The sequence below is a fragment of the Zalophus californianus genome, chromosome 1 (genome assembly GCF_009762305.2).
Source record: "Zalophus californianus isolate mZalCal1 chromosome 1, mZalCal1.pri.v2, whole genome shotgun sequence".
NCBI lineage: Eukaryota > Metazoa > Chordata > Mammalia > Carnivora > Otariidae > Zalophus > Zalophus californianus.
The window spans coordinates 10,004,673-10,016,794 of record NC_045595.1 but is presented as its reverse complement, the minus strand read 5'-3'; the positions used below and the strand labels follow the sequence as shown (position 1 = coordinate 10,016,794).

The window sequence follows — 12,122 nt, the reverse complement described above, 5'->3', positions numbered from 1 at the left end:
TGCCTTCCCCCTTCCCTGGCTCCTGGCTGCTCCCCCAGTGCCATTCCCTCCCCTCTCATTTGCCCCTCAGCCCCAGGGTGACCAGAACCCCTGCCTCATGGGACAGCTTTCTAGCACTTTCCCCTTTTTAAGAGATTGACTGCAATTTCTATAATAACATCACATTAGCTAGAAATTAATGTCCTCATTAAGACAGCAATTAGGCACATTAGTGCGGCAATAAAAGAGAAGCTTATGAAATAATTGCTGGTTCCAAAACGCCTTTAATTTAGTGTTTTATATTGCGCCGTGTTATTAATTTTTTCCCTCGGCAGAAGATAATAAGAGAAACATTTGAATTGTAGGAAGGTTTAAAATAAAAAAAAAAATTTTAAAGGCAAGCGATGTTGATGCCTTTAGACAGATGATCTTTCTTCTCCCCAAAGTCCCCAGCGATTCCCAGATCCATCAGATGATGGCGGGTGATGGAGGTGGGCGGAGGCCAAGCCTGGAGTCCAGAGGAGGCTGGAGCCAGGCAGTCTCTGATCCCAGAAGCAGGAGGAGTGATGCCAGGTATCTGTGCTCTGGAAAAGAAATAGCTGTTTGTTTGATTTGTTTTCCAGTGGTTTCCATCTCCAGAATTCAAGTACTTTTAGCAAATGTTTCCTTGGTACAGAAGTAGCTCTATTGCTAGCTATAGCAGGAGGTTCCCAGCCTGGTGAAGGAGACGGATATATAAATGAGAAAACGCCCCGATAGCCTGGGAACGGCGCTATTTTTCAACCGGTAATGAAATCATGGATCTGGGACACGCTCATGCATGGACGGTGAAATCACCGGGGAAAGGGCAGATGAGGAGTATATTGGTGGAAGTTTCTTTTGCCCCCATCTGAAGCCCCAGGCCAACCTTAGCATCCCTAAATGTGGCGCAGCTGGACATGAGTGGCTCCTGGTGGGAGCAGCAGAAGTACCCAGCACCACTGAGTGTCTTTGTCCCGAATCTAGAATCTTCCCTTAGATGTCTTGGGTTGGGTTCCTTCTAGAAGCAGACCCTGAGACAAGGGTTTGAGAGCAGATGCAGTTTATTTGGGAGGTGGCCCTGGGAAGCATGGGGAGGGGCCTGGGGAAGTGAGACAAGGAAGGGAAGGAGACAGTTTCAGGTAGTGGTAAGTGCCGTGAATAACAACCACAAAAATTAGAGGAAGGAGTTGATGACGTGCCAGAAGGCGGCATGCCTGTCTGAGGCAGGGATGGCCTCTTAAAGGAGGAGACACATGAGCAGGGACATACGAGGCGAGGGAGGGACCCATGTGAAGATCTAGGGGAGGAAGTTTCAGGCGGGAGCGTGGGTAGCAGGCACAAAGGCCTGGAAGTGGGTACAAGCTTGGAGGGTGTGAGGATCATCTGTTGTGGCTGAAGGAAGTGAGAGCAGGAGAGTGAAGGGAATGTGGCTAGATATCAGGGAATGAAGGAACAGGGAAGAATTTGTAAGAAAGGGAAGGAGATGATAAGCAAATCCAGGCCTGTTAGATTTGAGTCCAGTTCTGTGAGGAAGGACAAGTTACGCCTAATGCACCCGTGTGCCAGTCAGACCCTGTGTCAGTTACCTATTGCCCCTTATGCTGCATAACAAACAACCCCCAAGTCCCGTGGCTTTAGCCCATCAGCCTTGATTATGGTCCCACTGTCTACGGATCAGCACGACAGTTCTTCTGTCTTCGCTGGGCTCCTGCATGAGTCTTTGGTCAGCTGTGGGTCTGGGAGGGACTCTTTATTCACCCAGGTCAGGCTCTGTCACATGTTTGGGGCTCGGCTGGCCATATGTTTGTCTGGGATGGCTTCAGCTGGAACGACAGGGCTGTCTCCTTGATGTCCCTCATCCTTCTGCAGGCTAGCCTGGGCTTTCATCTGGTGACAGAGGCAGGGTTTCTGGTGAGCAGAAACAGGCAGCAGCTCCTGAGCCCCAGATTCAGGACCACCGGGGCACTTCTGTTGCACTGGATTGGCCAAAGCAGGTCACAAGGCTAGCCCAGATTCCAGGGATACAGATTCCAGGGGTACAGAAATAGGCCCCACCTCCTGATGGCAGGAGCTACTCAATGCTGAGGCACAGAGTGTAGACAGTGAGGGCATCGAGCTGGGTCAGTCTGGCAGTCATTCTACACCAGCTCTTTTACTTCTTTGGGACTTTTGATAATGACTTCCTGTCCCTCTCTGGTTACCCCCAAGGCATTCTAAGGTCCTTGACTCCAGCTCTGGCCCCTCTAGAATTCCTCCTGTCCATGTTTGCTCTCTTTAGATCTCATAGGACCTGTAGCTTGTACTGTTCAAAACCTCAAATTTCTGATGTGGCTTTCCTTCCTCCTCTGCTTTGGGGTGTGACTGGAACTGAAATTTGTTATTGAAATAGTTGGCTCTCTTTATAGTGAACTGAGAGTCAGTGTCAGCTACAGCAGGGCAGAGGTTAGTCTATAAGGTGCCCCTGAGCAAAGGAGAAAGGGGCACTCACAGCATGGCTTGAGCTCACTCTGTGTCCCATTGTGCAGTGTCCAACATGCCCAACCATCCCAGCCTACCCTGATTACGGGATTGGAGAAGAAGAGAGAAGAAAAAAGAAGAGGAAAGGAATTCCACTGGGATCCAGGGCATCATTTAACCTTAGCACTCTGGCCAGATGAAGAACCTTTCTCAAATGGATCAGGGACCCTGTGGGGAGCTGCAGCCCAGGAAGCCAGGATGGACACCCAGACCAGCAGCCTAATATCTTGTGGACCGAGGCGGGACCAGGCCCTGTGGAGGAGGAGAATCAGAAGTGGAAAGAGGGTATGAAAGTCCCAATTGCACCCACCCATCTACTTCCCTACCCCCCATCCTATATCCTGAGGAAATAAAGTGCAGCTGGGTTCTGGGTTGCCATAGTGACTGCCACAAAGAATTTTGGGGGGGGAAACACCCTGGGGGCATGAAGAAGCAATTTGGGCTCTCAGCTCTCGGAGGCAGGGGGTGGGGGGAGGAGACTGGGATTAGAATCTCCTGGGGAGAAAAAGCTGAGAGAGCTCTGCCAGGGTAGGTGGTGTCAGGGAGCCTGGAACCTTCTGTGTCGCCCCCCCGCCGCCCCCCGCTCCCCACCAGCTACCGGAAGGGAGAATGGGTGGAGGCAACCCCAGCTCTGGTGTGGAGGCTTCCAAATCTAAGCCCCCACTTCCAAGGCCTACCTGGGGAGCTCCCCACCCAGTGTCTGTGGGGGCGGGGCCTCCATATGGATTGATTTTTTTTTTTTTTTAATTTCCAATTCCACCTTGGGACCAGGTGCTGGCTGGGGGATCACACGGGCCTGACACCCCTCAAATTATCCCTCCAACTCAGGAAAGAGCCCAGTCTCACTGCCCAGCCCCTCCCCCTCAGCCTTCAGGTTGTGATGGAAAGGTCTACATGTGCTGGGATACAGGGAGGAGGGTGGACTTAAACCCCCAGAGGGACCCTGCAGCCTGCTTTTCCTCCCTCTGGCTTTCTAAACCTCCAAGAAAGCAGAGAAGGCACAGTGTGGTGGCAGCTGCGTGCTTTTTTTTTTTAATCTGTTAATAAAACGCAAGTGAATCAAATCCGCTCCAAGGGAAAGGGTGGGGGGGCGGCCAGGCAGGGGCCATGGTGTTTGCAGAAGTTGGAAATTTAATAAGAAGGGAAAATAAAAATAGCCACTGTGCTGGAGACACAGAGAGAGGGTTGGGAGAAGTCAGCGGGTGTGGGACTCCAGGCTGAGTGGAGACCCTGCAGAGGAGGGATGGGGGAGGGGCTGTGGGGCACGAGGGTCCCCAGAGTCTAGAGAGGCAAGGAAGGCCAGGAAGGCCCAGCCAGGGGCAACGGGAAGGAGGGGGCTTGGAGCACCACCCAGAGTGGCCCAATTCCCTGGCAGATCTTCCGCAGGGGTAAGCAGGCCATAGAGGTCAGGGATTGGCAGTCTGAAAGCCTAGGTGAGGAGGCACAGCTCCTGGCTACTTGATCTTTGAGCTGGTGGGGATGCTCATGGTACCATCAGAGCTGCCATGAAGAGCTGTGCCGGTTGCTCATTGCACAAGAGTGCCAGACAGAAGCCAGAGCAAGGGTTGATGTCCTCTGTTCCCCTCACCACACCCTTCATTGGCCCAGAGGAAAGGGTGTCTTTTAAGGATCCACAAAAAAGGTGGAAACAACCCAAATGTCCATCAACAGATGAATGGATGAGCAAATGTGCTCCATCCGTACATTGGAATATTATTTGGCCCTAAAAAGGAGTACTACTGATACTGACATACGCTACAATGTGCCTGAAACTTGAAAACACTATGCTCAAAGAAGCCAGACACAAAAGATCACCATGATGCCTTTTATGTGAAATGTCCAGAATAAGTAAATTTATAGAGACAGAAAACAGATTGGTGGTCGCCAGAGGCCAGGGGGACAGGGAAAATTGCAGAGTGACTTAATGGGTACAGGTTTCCTTTTGGGGTGATGGGAATGTTCTGGAATCAGATAGAGGTGATGGCCGCACAACATTGTGAAGGTACTAAATGTCATTGAAGTGTATACTTTAACACGGTTGATTTTATGTTAGGTGAATTTCACCTCAAAAAAGGAAGGAAGGAAGGAAAGAAGGGAGGGAGGAAGGAAAATAGATCCACATAAAGATGATGGAAGACCAGCTGGGTCCCTGCACAGGACTGATCACACCCCCTATACCCCCCAAAAGCCCAGGATTGCTGACAGGCCCAGAGCAGAGCAGCCTTGGAATGCATTCATTCACTCAATAAGTATTTACTGAGCATTTACTTCATGCCAGCTACTGTGTGGCATGGTGAAGGAATACACCCCTGCCCTGGGGCTGATGCTCCAGTGGGATGGACAGACAGACCCAGCAAACATGGCGAACAGTGCATTAGGTGGCCGCGCATGCGCGCTGTGGAAGCAGTAATACCGGACACCTGGGGCCGACCGGGGCGCCGCATGCAAGTTTAACTGGGTGACCTCGCTGAGGAACCAAGCTCTGAAGCAGGCAAAGAGCAGGCATGTGGCACATGGCCCTGAAGAGCATTCCAGGCAGAGGGAACAGCCGGTGCAAAGCGTTGAGCCTTGTTATCTGAAATGAGTACCACTAAATGTGGGGTGCTCAGCAGTAGTTAAGGTTCTGCTGGAGGCTTTTTAAAAAAATTTCCAGTTCTGACTTGGATGAGGTACAGGCTGGAAGATGGTACAGCCACGCTCCCCATAAACACACCCACCCCCAACCCGCAGCCAAAAGTCTTGGATTTCTTTTTTTGTTTTTTTAAGATTTTATTTATTGGGCGCCTGGGTGGCTCAGTTGGTTAAGTGACTGCCTTCAGCTCAGGTCATGATCCTGGAGTCCCGGGATCAAGTCCCACATCAGGCTTCCTGCTCAGCAGGGAGTCTGCTTCTCCCTCTGACCCTCCCCATCTCATGCTCTCTCTCTGTCTCATTCTTTCTCTCTAAATAAATAAATAAATAAAATCTTTCTCTCTAAATAAATAAATAAAATCTTAAAAACAATTTATTTATTTATTTATTTACTTGTCAGCTCTGAGAGCGCACAAGCAGGGAGAGCAAGGAGCTCGATTCGGGACCTGAACCCGGGACCCTGGGATCGCGACATGAGTCAAACGGAGGCATTTAACCCACTAAGCCACTCAGGCCGCCCAAGTCTTGGATTTCTATCAGCGGTAGATGATCCCCAGTGAATGCTAGGAGCGGGACAGCAATCATAGCAACAAATCCTAGAAAGGACTTCTTATGTGCCAGGTACTACCATCATATTCACTCATGTAATCCTCACAGTAAACCAAAATGACAACAAAAATGTTATTACCTCTCGCGCCTGGCTGGGTCAGTTGGTAAAGCGTGGGACTCCTGATCTCAGGGTTGTAAGTTCCAGTCCCAGGCTGGATGTAGAGATTAGTTTTTTAAAAAATCTTTTTTAAAAAGGTTATTGTCTCTATTTTCCAAGTGGGGAAACTGAGGCACAGAGCGATGAAGTGGTTTGCCCAGGTTGGCAAGAGAACCCAGGACGGCTTTCCGTGGATCCAGGTGAGCAGAGCCTGTGAGTTTCTTCCGAGGCCCCACCCTGCAGGGTCTGGAGGCCCAGCAGCCCAGCCGGCAGAGGGTCCCAGGTGCGGGGGAGTTGGCAGTGACGGGTGACTGATGGCTTAATAGCTCGAGCTGGGACCCGGCCCTCCTCACCCACACCGCTGCGGGTGGCCCCCCGGCAAGAGGCAGAGATGGGATAATTCAGTTACCATAAGGACAACGAAAATTCCAGAGAGAGGGGGGGAGAGAGAGAGAGAGAGAGAGAGAGAGAGAGAGAGAGAGAGAGAGAGAGAGAGATGCACAGACCAGGGGAGAAATGGGAGCTAGTCTGGCTGGGCTCGGATGGGAGGGAGGAGGCAGCTTCCCAGGCCTGTTTTGGGCGCGGGGGTTCAGGGCGCTGGCAGCCTCAGCCCCTCCCCAGGCTCAGCTGACTTCCTGTCTTGAGAATGGAGAGGCTGAATGCCAGGAGCGAGAGGCCACAGGGCACAGCCCAGGCCTCAGAGGAGAGGGCAGCATGTGGCCAACCCCTGAAGTGTGTGTTTGGCGGGGGAGGGGAGGGAGCCAGGGGTGCTGGTGGAGCAGGGGGCCGGAGAGGACTGGGGGAGCTAGGTCCAGGTCCGAAGCCTCGTGTCATCCTTGACTTGATACCATTCTCTCTCTCTCCACTCACATCCAAACCTTGGACTTCACTTCTCCCACCTCCACGGCCCCGCCTGGTGCAGCCCAGCATCGCCCCACCTGGACCTGCACCTGCAGCCGCCTCCACCCTGGCCTCGGGGCAGCCCGGCCTCGCCTGGAGGTCTATTCCCCCTCGGCCCCCAGGGGGCGCTAGTGAACAGCGGAGCCGCGTTGCCCCTCCTCTGCTCAGAACTCAGCCGGCTTCCCACCTTGGACCGGTTTCTTGTTGCTGCCCTCACGAATTCCCACAGCACACGTGTATCATCTCAGGTTCTGGAGACCAGAGTCTGCTTTAGGTCTCCCTGGGCTAAGATGTCAGCTGACCGCCAGGCTCTAGGGAAGGAGCCCTCACCTCATTCAGGTGCTGGCAGAATTTAGCTCCTTGGGGTTGTAGCCCAAGAAAATGTAGCCCATTTTCTTGCTGGATGTCAGCTGAAACGGTGGCCTGCACTCATTGTGCACACCTTCAAAGCCGGCGGGGATTGTCCTCCTCACATGGCATCTCTCTGACCCCCTTTCTGCCTCCCTCTCCTGCATTTAAGGATTTGTGTTATTAGATGGGGCCCACCCCATAATCAGGATAATCTCCCTGTCTGAAGATCCTTACAACCTAATTACATCTGCAAAGTCCCTTTTGCCATGTGAGGGAACATATTCATGAGTTCTGGGGATTAGGATGTAGACATCTTTGGGGGGTCATTCTGTATACCAACCTCCTCACTCAGAGCAAAACCCCAAGTCCTCCATCACCTCCCTGCCCTTGTCTCCCCACTTTCTTCCCCTCCTTCCCTCCTGCCACATGGGCCTCCTCACTAGGCACATTCTTGCCTCAGGGCCTTTGCACAGGCTATTTCCTGGGCCTGGATTATCTCCTCCCAGATATCTGCAAGCCTCCTCCCTCACCTCCTCCAAGTCTCCCTTCCCGTGTCTCTTCCCCAGGAAGCCCTTCTCTGACACCCTCCCTCTCCCCCATTTACAACCACCACAAACCACCATTACCCCATTCTTTTTCCCCATTGCACTCACTGCTCTGGGATATACCAAAGATATTCACTTGCTTATCTTATCTCTTGTCTGACTCTCCCACCCAAATGTCAGCTCCACCAGGGAGGTCCCTTGTCTCTGCTGTTCTCTCCTGACTCCACGGCACCTCCCCAACCCCTGCCCCTGGCACCCAGCAGTTGCTCGATAAATGTTTGTGGAATGGAATGGAGGGCAGGCAGGGCCCCAGTGCGAAGGAGGACCCAGGGCCCAAGGGAAGGCAGGAGAGAGGTCAGTGTGAGGGGGGAGAGCGAAAGACCTAGAAGAATCCTGGAGTCAAGAGGACACTGAGGAAAATGAACCAGCAGGGAGCCCGTCTTACTCATGGGGTGGGATCAAATGCAGTTCTAGTTTGGCTTCCTGCTGCTCCCTAACGTGCTTTCACGGGGCGGGGGGGCGGGGGGGAGGTGGTGGCAGGGGTGTTAACTGGATAAACTCTTAGCTTCCTGACTGTTCCACGCATCTCAGATCACAGATGCTCGTGTGGTTGCCTTAAGTCACAAGGCAGCTTAGGCAAGATTCAAGACAAGAATGTCCAGATCTGAGCTTGGATTGTGGTTTAGACTTAAATATTCTCCCCCTTCCCCAGGGCCTGGTTCTGGGGGCCTGGAGTGGTGCAGGGGCCCATCCTTCCCTCCCTCCTTGCTCACCTTTCTTGTCACAGTTAAAGAAAACCAGAGCTGGACAAATGTTAAAGCGATGAAGATAAATTTTGTTTTTTAAAAACTATTGCAGTAGGGGAAAAGAGAGGTCAGTGTAGAACCGGGCTCAGTTCTGATTTACAGCCAAGGAGCAGGGTCAGGGGCAGTGGATGGAAAATTACTAGGAGCAAACATCAGGAGGAAGGGAAGGTTCTAGCTTCACTGACTTAGCAGGATTCTTGCTAAAACTGGATTCTATAAGGAAGGACACAGAGAAGCCCAAGGTTGAGGACCAGTCAATGCTCAGGATCTGAGCTCAGGGAGGGAAGGGGGTGTGTGGGGGGGGTCAAGTGGTGGTCCCCAAAAGGATAGGTCCCACGTCCTCACCCCTGGAACTTCTATTTGGAAAAAATGTCCTTGCAGATGGGATTAAGTTAAGAATCCTGGGATGAGATCATCCTCGATCAAGTGGGGGAGTCTAAATCCAGTGATGAGTGTCTCTATAAGGGAGAGACAGCCCTGGGGAAGAAAGGGGCAAACACAGAAATTACAGCAGTGCAGCCACAAGCCAGGGCGCACCTGGGGCCACTGGAACAGGAGGAAGCCAGGGAAGGTTCTGCCCTAGAACTCTTAGGGTCCTGGCCTGGCCCACACCTGCATTTCACATTCTGGCCCCCAGCACTGAGGGAGAATAAATTCCTACTGTGTTCCTTCAAGTTTGTGGTCCTTTGTTGTGGCAGCCCCAGGACACCAGGGGGCAGTTGGTCCTGGTGGAACTGGCTGGGGGGGGGGTTGGCGGAGCGGAGGGGGGGTGTCTGCCTTTCCTGGGCCTAGCAGGTGTTTAGGGCCCCGCTTTCCTTTTGTAAATGCTTTTAAGGAAACCTCTTACCCAGCCCCTGCCTCTCCCTTAGGAGCTGCTCCCTGCTCAGCCTGACTCTCTCCCCCATTGAAACCAGTCATATGCTTGCAGTTGGAGTCCCAGCACCTCCTCCAGGAAGCCCTCCTGGATGTACCCTGTGTTTGATCACAGAGTAGTCACCAGCCCCTTTCTTCTGCCCTCCAGAGGCCATGAGGTCCCCAAAGTCCAAGGGACTCACAGATTTTCCAGGACATCCTGCTGATGTTTTTTCTTTCCTGGGCTTGAGGTGAGGAGGGCACTCTGCTCTGTCCCTTTTCTCTTGATGGGGAGAGCATGAAGTTCACAGCACAGCCTCCTCCAAAGAAATCTTCCTCATAAAATCCTCTCCAAACCTGCCTTCCCCAAGCCCTTTAGACCCTGGTCAAGGTGAGAGTCATGAAACCCATTGTGAGCCATCAACTTCAGAAATCTTTGCTGTGGTCTGATGCCTCTCGCTGGTCATCGTGTCTACTTATTTTGGGCCTGAATGAAAATGTCCATCTTAGCATCCTGTTACTCCAGTAATATCCAATTCTGGGGTCCACTGATGTTGCTCCCTGACTATTCCCAGCTCTCCACCTTCCAGGCACATGATGGGTGGCACTTCCTGGTTCCCCTGTGGTTGGCTGGAGCCATGTGGTGAGTTCTGGCCAGTCACCTGCAAGCAGAAGTGATGACATCACTGCCAAGGTGGAGCATTTAATTGCTGATGCAGGACCCTCTGCTCTCTGCTGCAGTGACTAAGAACATTCCAGAGAGCTGCCGCCTCATCAACCTATATCCTGCCATGACAATGACCCAAACAGAGGCCTCATGTGGTCCCAAATGGTCATGTAGCATGAGCAAGAAATAAACTTTTAAGTCACTGAGCTGTTGGGGCTACTACAGCATAAGCCAGAGTCTCAGCTGGTATAATAGTATTCTATGGCAGCTGTAACAAATTACCGCAAATCTGATGGCTGAACACAACATTTATTTCCTTACAGTTCTGGAGGTCAGAAGTCTGAAATCAGTTTCACTAGACTGAAACTAGGGTGTCAGCAGGACCCTGCTCCTTTGGGAGGCTTTAGGGGAGAGTCATTTTACTTTTCCAGATGCTAGAGCTGCAGTGCTGTGTTCCTTAGCTCGTGGCCCCTTCCTCCGTCTTCAAAGCCAGGAGTGTAGCGTCTTCTAACCTCCCTCTGCTTCCCCCTTTCAAGGACACTTATGATTGCATTCAGAGCCCTCCCAGATAATCCAGGATAATCTCCCATTTCAAGAGCCTTAACCTAATCCCTTTCACAAAATCTCTTTTGCCATAGAAAGTCACATTCACAGGTTCCAGAGCTCAGGAACTAGTATCTTTGGGGGGGCCATTATTCAGCCTGCAACAGTGGGTTCACCTAGAAGCAAGGATTCAAAGGCAAATCATTTATTTGGGAAGTAATCCCAGGAAGGAGAGTGAGGAAATGAGGAAGAAAAGAACGGGCACACTGTTGAGATTAGTGCTGTGGGCAACTGGGGCTCTAACCCACAGGAGAATTCTGGGGGACATTGTAGAGGTGTGCAATAAATGATTAACCTCACCCAAAGAGAGGTCTGGTTTTTGCCCTTTGCTCCTGGAGGTGACCTCTAAACCCTGGAATGTCTTGCTTGGTAAGAGTATCTTTGTTTACCTGGGACCTTGGGCCAAAGAGTCTAACAGTGTGATTTATGGTGGGGGCCTCGGGCCACCCACTGTCAGCTCAACCTCTGGATGGGCTGGAGACTGAGGTCAGCTATATGGTTGACCTCATGGATGGTCAACCATGTCTATATGACATAGACCCAATAAAAACTCTGGACACCAAGGCTGGGGTGAGCATCCCAGTTTGGCAGTACACCATGAGTGTTGTCATGCATTGTTACTGGAAGAAGTTAGTGAGTGCTGTTCACACAACTCCACTGGGAGGGGACACCTGGAAGCTCATGCCTGTTGTCTCCTGGATCCTGACCCCTGCACCTCTTCCCTTGGTTGATTTTAATCTGTATCCTTTCCCTGTAATAAACCATAACGTGGAGTATGAGAGCTATCAGTGAGTCCTAGGGAATTGTTGAAACTGAGGTGTCTTGGGAACCCCAAACTTGCTGTTGGAAGTAGAAGTGAGGGTGGTCTTGGGACTTTTACACCCTGCAAGAACACACCTCAGAGTTGTTCCACCCAAGGCATGAGGGATCTGGGGTGTTTATCCTTCAACTCTTATCTTCCATTTGCCAAAGCTGCTCAGGGGGGCATTAACTTCCAGGTGCTTTCTCCTGAGAAAAAACCCTCAAGCAGAGAGATGCAGGTGCCATGGTACTGTCACGGTAAATGTCGTGGGGACATGTGCAGGGCACCCACCATGTTTGCTTCATCGAGCCTGTCCTGACCGATACTCTGACATTTGCTCAGAGCTAGGCACTGTTCAAGCTCTTTATTTGTTTAAGGAGCCTCAAGATATGCTATGGTGTATTAATGAGTGTCCATTTTTCTGGTAAGGAAACTGAGACGTGGAGAGGTTAAGTCACTCAAACAAGGGACATTGGGCTGCTTGGACTGCTGTAATAAAGTGCCAGAGACGGGGTGGCTTAAACAACAGAAAATAATTTCTTGCGGTTTCTGGAGACTGGAAGTCCAAGATCAAGTTGCCAGCTGTTTTGGGTTCTGGTGAGAATGATCTTTCTGGTTTGAAGATGGCTGTTTTCTCCCTGGACCTCTCATGGTGGAGAGAGAGTGCGGGTGAGCACGCACACACGCACACACGCTCCCGTCTCTGCTTTAAAGGACACTAATCCTGTTGGATCGAGGTCCC

General features: G+C 51.6%; 1 long non-coding RNA gene across 2 annotated transcripts in view; it reads left to right on the top strand.

Annotated features, from left to right (window-relative positions):
* Positions 1-2,431: 2,431 nt before the first annotated feature.
* Positions 2,432-12,122, top strand: part of LOC113915801 — a 29,459-nt gene continuing 19,768 nt past the window's right edge. Inside the window, exons 1-4 of one of the 2 annotated variants that reach the window (XR_003517812.1) lie at positions 2,432-2,802; positions 5,549-5,769; positions 5,975-6,054; positions 6,777-8,146. This is a non-coding gene — a long non-coding RNA (uncharacterized LOC113915801). Of the gene's footprint in view, positions 2,803-5,548; positions 5,770-5,974; positions 6,055-6,776; positions 8,147-12,122 lie in introns of those variants that run through there. The other variant, XR_003517811.2, reaches the window with a different exon arrangement.